This window comes from Erinaceus europaeus, chromosome 5, assembly GCF_950295315.1.
Source record: "Erinaceus europaeus chromosome 5, mEriEur2.1, whole genome shotgun sequence".
Classification (NCBI taxonomy): Eukaryota; Metazoa; Chordata; class Mammalia; order Eulipotyphla; family Erinaceidae; genus Erinaceus; species Erinaceus europaeus.
Window position 1 is genome coordinate 14476640 of NC_080166.1, and position 8085 is coordinate 14484724.

Consider the following 8085-nt stretch of genomic DNA (forward strand, 5'->3'; position numbering starts at 1 on the left):
GCATGTGAAGATCTTCTCCCATTCTGTGAGGGGTCTCTTTCTTTGTGTGATGGTTTCTTTGGCTCTGCACAAGCTTTTCAATTTGATGTAGTCCCATTGATTTGTGTCTGCTTTAGTCTTCCTTGCAATTGGGTTTGTATCATCAAAGATGTCCTTGAGGTTTAGGTGGGAATGTGTTCCACCAATGTTTTCCTCTAAGTATTTGATAGTTTCTGGTCTAAGATCCATGTCCTTGATCCATTTAGAGTTGATTTTTGTTTCTGGTGAGATATAGTGGTTCAGTTTCATTATTCTGCATGTTTCAAACCAGTTTTCCCAGCACCATTTGTTGAAGAGAGCTTCCTTTCTCCATTTAATATTTCAGGCTCCCTTATCAAAGATTAGATGTCATAGGTGTGGGAGTTTAGTTCTGGGATTTCAATTCTGTTCCACTTGTCTGGTCTGTGTGCCTATTTTTGTTCCTGTACCATGCTGTTTTGATGATGATGGCCTTATAACATAATTTGAGATTTGGGAGTGTGATGCCTCCTTTTCTGTTTCTTTTCCTCAAGATTGTTTTGGCAATGCTAGGTGTTTTCTGATTCCAGATAAATGATTGTAATTTTTGTTCTATTCTCTTAAAGAAGCTTGGTGGAACTTTGATGGGTATTGCATTAAATTTGTGTATGGCTCTGGGGAGAATATTCATTTTGATTATATTAATTTTTCTAATCCATGAGCATGGGATGTCTTTCCATTTCTTGGTATCATTTTCTATTTCTTTGAATAGTGACTCATGGTTTTCAGTATAGGAGTCTTTCACTTCTTTCTTCTTTTGTCAGGTTTATTCCTAGGTATTTTATTGATTTTGCTGCAACAGTAAAAGGGAGTGATTTCTGGATATCTTCTTCTTTGGACACCTCATCACAGACCACTGCAAGCGTCAACCTGGCTTTGACCTAACACGTTATGATTGGGCCCTCCTCAATCGCTAGCGAACAGGCCATGGCCGGTGCGCCACTATGTTCCATCACTGGGGAGCCAGAGACGACCCGAACTGCCCCTGCGGCTCCAGACAGACTATGACCCACATAGTCAATGACTGCCACCTCTCCGGATTCAAAGGAGGTCTCGAAACTTTACATCAGGCTCAACCTGACGCTGTTAACTGGCTACGGAAGAAGGGCAAATGCTAGAAGAAGTGTTTGCATTAAGAAATGCCACTGATTTTTGTTCATTGATTTTTGTAGCCTGACACCTTGCTATATTGCCTAATAACTTCCAGTAGCTTTCTGCTGGATTCTTTGGGTTTTTCTATGTATACTATCATATCAACTGAAAATAGTGAGAGCTTGATTTCTTCCATTCCAATCTGCATTGCTTTGATTTCTCTGTGAGGAATGCATGGCAGGAAAACCAACCTTGATATTTTCTATCTATAATTGATGAGTGGCTCCTAATAGGGTTGGTGCGAGGAGAGAGGAATTGTGATTACAGGATGGCAGCTGAGTGGAAGTATGTCACATCTTCTAGAGGTTAATTTAAACCAATCCGGATGTCACAATCTCCCTTTTGTATGGAGGGTTGGAGTGGTTTACAGTGTGCAGTGGTGCATAGACAGCCCACTCAGCAGAGCACACTCGTTATCCCAGGTTCATGTCCCAGTACCAAATGGGAGCACTGTGTACAGCACCTAGGAATTCCACGGATGGCAGAATGGTATCCTAGTGTCTTCTCTCTCTCTCTCTCTCTCTCCTTACTTAAATAAAAACTAAGGAAAACATTGACCTGGAAGTGATAGTGTCACAAATGTACAGTACCAAGAACTGAATTTAAAAAGTAAAACATAAAATCATTTAGAACCTGACAAGAAAGCAACCCTTAGATAGAATTTATTTATTTATTTATTTATTTATTTACCAGAGCGCTGATCAGCTCTGGTTGATAATGCTGTAGGGAATTGGATCTGGGACTCCTTGGACAAGATTAGTAAAGTAAGCAGGGTTGGGAAGGAGGTGCTCAGCCCTTCATACCTTTCTCTCACTCCCCAGAGGCAACAGCCTTGTAAAAACATTTCCACAATCAGTCAATCAATCAATCAAATAAATAAATAAATAAATAAATACGATGACAGTGACATTGTACAGCAAGAATTCAGTAAAGGCTTACTTGTCCCTCCCAGTGGTACCTATGTAGGTTACAGATCCCCTACGAATCCCCCTCCCCATCAGGTTCCCCTCAAAGGACACCCCAGTACATGCTTTGCTCAGGTCAACCTGAGAAGAAGCTCTGAGCCCCATATCCATGCAACTCTCATTACCCACGGCATAAAATATGTGTTGAACATGGGCTTTTTTTTTTTTTTTTTTCAGACAGCCTGCTAAGGCCACCTAGAAACAGCTGTCCTTGAACAGCCACACATATTGCAATCATTCCTGGGCATTTTCAACCATGTTAAAGTATAAGAAACAAATATCCTAATACCCAGCTTTCACAAACAGCACAATCCCAAAGTCACAGCCTCATTAACTTCGACGCTGAGGCAGGAAACCCCCAGTCTGGGCAACTTGAGACACCTGGCAGCCTTTGTATCAGAGCCCAGGGTGTCTGTCCTTATTCACCACCTTTTCCTGCAGCCACCACACCACCCACATGTCCTACCTCTCCAATCTCCTCTTTCCTCTCACTCTCTCCTCTCTCCTCTCAATCTCTCCTCTCTCCTCTCGCTCTCTCCTGTCTCTTCTCTCCTCTCTCCTCAACCAACAACACCCTGTTTAATAATGCAGAGTGCTGCAGAGGCCGAGGAATTGTTATCTTGTTATTCTGCCTGAGCCCAAGTGACAGCAGAAAATATTTCCCATCCTTGAGATGCCGAAACCTGATTTGCAATTAGTTTGGTGCTGAATACAAGAGAGAGCCCAAGCTGAAACCACGGGACGGCATTGTAGCAAAATCATAAATAGCACAGTTATTTGAGATGATTTGAATGCAGAACAAAAGGTACCTTGGAAATAACCTTCTGACTAGTGAGACTACATTCCTGAGCTTCTGGGTCTGAATTTAATGAAACCATGTGAAACGCCTGCCAGAGCCTAGAATCTAAGGGGTGTGGAATGCTCTCTCTTGTTGTCTTTGGAATCTCTGAGTTGTGCTTTGCTAATCAACACATGCTCCTGGGTATTAGTGTGTGTGAGTGTGTGAGTGTGTGTGTGTGTGTGTGTGTGTGTGTGTGTGTGTGTGTGTGTGTGTGTGTGTATGTGTCACCATAACAAAGACCCACACCAATGCAAATGAGGCAAGAAATGGTTGGGCTCTTCGGGAGAGGAATGCCATTCCAGGGCCGGCACAACGACTCACCTGGATAATGCAGCTGCCTCGCCATGTGAGAGAAACAGGTTCAAACCTGGCCTTGTTGAGGGAGACAAGATACCGCCCAGAAATGGGAGTGGTTACAGGTGTGGCTTAGAAGGTGTAGGCGGGGTTTGGGTTTAAAACCTGGGATCTGAGGGGGCTCAGCCTCTTACTGGTGACTATCATAATGTAAGTTTATTTATCTTATCTCATATTTCTCTCTCTCTCATACCCTAACATGTTTCTTTTTCAATAAAGTTTAATATACTTGAATAATCATGCTCTCTCAATTCATTGTAGAGATTATGTGTGGACACTTAGGATGGGGGGGGGGGCAGATACCTTCCCTTTTCCCCTCACAGCCTCTGTTGTGCTGAAGCACTCCAATTGCAGAAGGAATTCGGGACAACTAGCATATGAATGAAGTCAGCCTGACTATGGGGCACACTCACAGGGGAATGTGGGTGCCAGGGATGATATAAGCAAGGACCTTGCACAGCTGCAGCTCTTGACTGGATTAGCTCCTTCAGGGCTCTCTCCCCGTCCACCAGTTCCCTTAACTAGACTTTTCCCCTCACTTAGCTTCACAGTGGTTTTTGTGAATAAATCTTTCACTTGTTTGACCCTAAATAGAGCCACATGGTGCTTTTCAATAGTCTCTACTACACTGAAGGAAGCTTCAATTTGGTCTCTCAGGTGTTTGTTTGTTTGTTTTGTTTTTTTATTTACTGGGGAAATATTTGACAATGTCCTCAAGGAGTACAACTTAATATCTCCAAGATACGTAACAGCACATGTCACCGCCTCCAAAACCCTATCTCCTTCCATTGTTCCCCCAATCCCTCTGACAAGCCCCCTCCATCAGTATCCTTAGGCTGCTCATACACATCAAGGTTGTATTAATGTTCTAGACTACCTTTTCCTCATACAGATCAAGGGTGTATTAATGTTCTAGACTACCTTTTCCTTTTCTCTGCAGCAGGTCTGTAACACTTTCAATAGTTTTAGCTATAAAAGGGGCTCCCCAGGGGCCAGGTGGTGGTGCACCCAGTTAAATTCACATAGTACTAAGCTCAAGGGCCCCCACAAAGATCTGGATTCAAGCTCCAGCTCCCCACCTTCAGGGGGAATACTTCAGGAGCAGTGAAGCAGACCTCTAGCTGTCTGTGTGTCTGTCTTTCTCCCTTTCTGTCTCCCCTTCCTCTCTCAAGTTCTCTCTTTCCTATCCAGAAAAATTTAAGAAATTGCCACCAGGAGCAGTGGGTTTGTAGTGCCAATAATAACCCAGGAGGAAAATAAATAAATATAAAAGGGACCCTCCATAAATAGTGTCTAAAAGGAAACAAGAGACAAATATGAAATCAAGAGCAAACACATGAATTACTACAGATATTAATAATCTGCTAGCTAGAATTCAAATAATTTCATAAATATTTCCTTAAGTCAGAGGTATCAATTTTCATGAAATTCAAGCACATATTTCTCTAATGAACTATTATGTCTAGGCTTGGGAGGAAATTAAAGTGTACACTATTAAACCAGTTGAATAGTATTTTTTTAATGAAATTGTGTTGTGGTCTCTTTTTAAGAATGATGAAGTCACCTTCTTCACCTCATCTTGGATAGAACTTGATGGAATCCTGTGAAGTGAGATCAACCAAGAAGAAAAGAAAGAATATAGGATCATCTCCCTCATGGACAGAAGATGAGAAATACGAACAGAAGGGAAACACAAAGCAGAACTTGGACAGGGTGTGATGTAATCCACCAAAACAAGGGACTCTGAAGAGCACGGGACTGGGTGGGCTTTCAAGTCTTGGAGCACAATGGTGGAGAGGGGCCTAGGCTGGGGGTGAGTGTTTTGCAGATACTTATGGTGAGATGGGAAATTTTACTCATGTGTCAACAACTGTACTTAGTCTAAACCAATAATCCCCCAATAAAAAAGGAAAAAAGGAAGGGAGGGAGGGAGGGAGGAAAGAAAGAAGGAAGGAAGAAAGGAAGGAAGGAAGGGAAGAAGGAAGGAATGGAGGAAATAAGTCACAAATCCAGCATCAAGGTTTGGATGCAAGTACCTACAGAGGAGCCTGTTTTAGGGATTAGCATGGTTGTGATTCTCTAAAGATCACTTCCTGTCTAGGGTGGGGCTGTGGTACATGGGGTTAAGTGCACACAGTACAAAGCGCAAAGACCCAGGTTCGAGCCCTTGTTCCCTACCTACATGGGGGATACTTCACAAGCTGTAAAGCAAGTCTGCAGGTCTCTATCCTCCTCTCTCCCTATCTCCCCCCCTCCTTTCTTAATTTCTCTCTGCTCCATCCAATAAAATGGAAAAAAATGACCACCATGAGCAATGAATTTGTAGTGCCAGCACCAAATTCCAGTGACAACCACAGAGGCAAAAATAAAAATAAAAATACTTTCTGTCTACACATCCAGCCTCTGCATGACATCATCTCATGGGGGTACACAGAGAAGAGTCTGGAAACTGGGAGGCTGCGGACACCTTTCACACACAAGCACTAACACTTTGCCAACAAAGCAAAACTAAATTGCTGGCAAAAGGGTTAAGTTAGGGAAGTCAGCTAGAAGAACAAAAGAAACCCACCACTCTGGCATTTGCTGAGCCTTGGCTCACAGAATCTTAGCACCAACTGGTGTTGAGAGGTACAGTCCCCCAACCCCACCCCAAACCCTCTCCTGCACTTGACTCCTAGCAGGGCAGAATAAGGGTTTCCACAAGAAGTCAACACAGGGTTCTCTCAGGAGAAGGAGGGACAGTCCCAGGAAGGCAGCCATTAACAAAGCTGGAGAGAGACCTGCTTCTATGTGGGAAACACCTTGTAAACTGTTTGCCCAGATGTGACATTATTTATAGGGCCATTTCACGCTCCTCAGACTGGTTAAGTGACACAATGGGACCGTTAATTCTATTAATGGAGCAAGGACTGTTTCTAGAACTTTCCCGTGGCTTCATCATCTTGATATAATTGGAAATCTTCTTCCATCTGTGTTTCATCACCTACTGGTAAAGAGGTAAGTAAGAAAGAAAATGGGGCTGTGGGCTAGTTGAGAAAAGGAATATTGTTCCCTGCTGTCAAAAAAAAACAAAAAAAGCTTGAGGCACTAGGGTTCATTTATTTGGATGGACCCTTCAGGAAAAGGATTTAAATATATATACATATGTTTGAGGACCAAAGAATTTTCCACTCATTGCAAGAGCAGAATGGAGAGCTTTGTCTGCAAAATTCCTCAACCAACAGTGTCTCAACCACAAACCACTTAGCAACTTGATGTAGCTACCGTTTCCTCAAGCTCCACTAAATCAGCTCACTTTCAGTGGCAAAGCTTTGAAAGCAAGAAAAAAAAAAGAAGAAGAAGAAGAAGAAGAAGGGAAAAATGATAGATGATGACTATGGCCAGCCCTATTTTGAAAGCACAGAAGGAATTCTCTTCCCAGGCTCCATCACTTACTTCCAATTTCAGCAACACCCTCTCCCATCTGGGGAGGCAGGGGGAGGAGGGCATGGGATGGATCTCCACACACCAGCACCCGCAAGCCCCCTTCACCCTGAAAAATCGCCCACGCTGTCAGTCTGTAAATAGAACCATGGTTCTACCAGCAGCACACCCGTATGCCAAAGGGCCTGGGTGGATGAGGTGAAACGCCCGTGAAAAATGCCTCCTGGCACTTGTGCGTCCGTTTCTTCTGCTTCTCTCTGACCAGCCCATCTTTCTTGAGGACTGGGTGTGCCCTGTCTGCCTTTGACCTGGGGCACGCAGCCTCCCAGGTCTGGATGAGGTAGATTGCCCTTCTCACCACCAGAGGCACGAGGCCCAGAGAAATTCCTTATTGATTTTGCTTTCTATGGGAGGGGCCTTTGGAGCTGTTTCTTGTGTCAGGGTAGGAATGCTGGTGGTGCTGGCAGAGGCCTCGGATTCCTTCAGATTATCATCCTGGGCAACTGATCTGGAAAGATCACAGTTTGATTGGTTGGTTGAATCAGGGCCCCACAGATGCACTGTTTCACTAGTCCAGGACACATTTTCATGCAAATTGAGAGGCAGAGAGGGGTCTGGGGAGATAGCATAATGGTTATTCAGAAGACTTTCATACCTGAGGCTCCAGGGGCCCCAGTTCAATTCCTGGCACCACCACAAGCCAAGATCAGAGCAGGGATCTGATAAAAAGAGAAAGAGAGAGAGGCAGAAAAAGAGACACCACAGCACCAGCATTCTTTATTGTCATAGCACCTGCTCTGTGGTGCCCAAATTAGATTCATGACAAGGCCTCCAGAGCACTGGGCTAACAGTCCAACATTTTTGCATGATCTCATCGTCCTAGCGCTCCAGTTCAGATCATGTCTCTAAAGACAAATATCATGAGAGGGGATGCATAAGCCAAAAGTATTCAAAGGTAAAAACACGTTACCACCAACAGATCTTGTGGGATTCAATTTTTAGACAATATGGTTAAGAAGTCAAAGCCTTTCTAGCTTCAACCCAGTTCATAAAAAAAAAAAATAGCAAGGAATCAGGTTGCATACAACCACTTGAAGTTTGCCAAGAGACCCCATTCAAACTTTTTTCTTTTTTAAAGCATATGTATTTAATCAAGAGGGAAGGAGAAGATCAATGATGATAGGTAGGAAGATAGATGATACAGAGATATAGATGACAGATGATAGATAGATAGGTAGATAGATCTGGTCCCCGATGCCTACACTGAACTTCTCTGTTCCAGTCTCTTGGAAA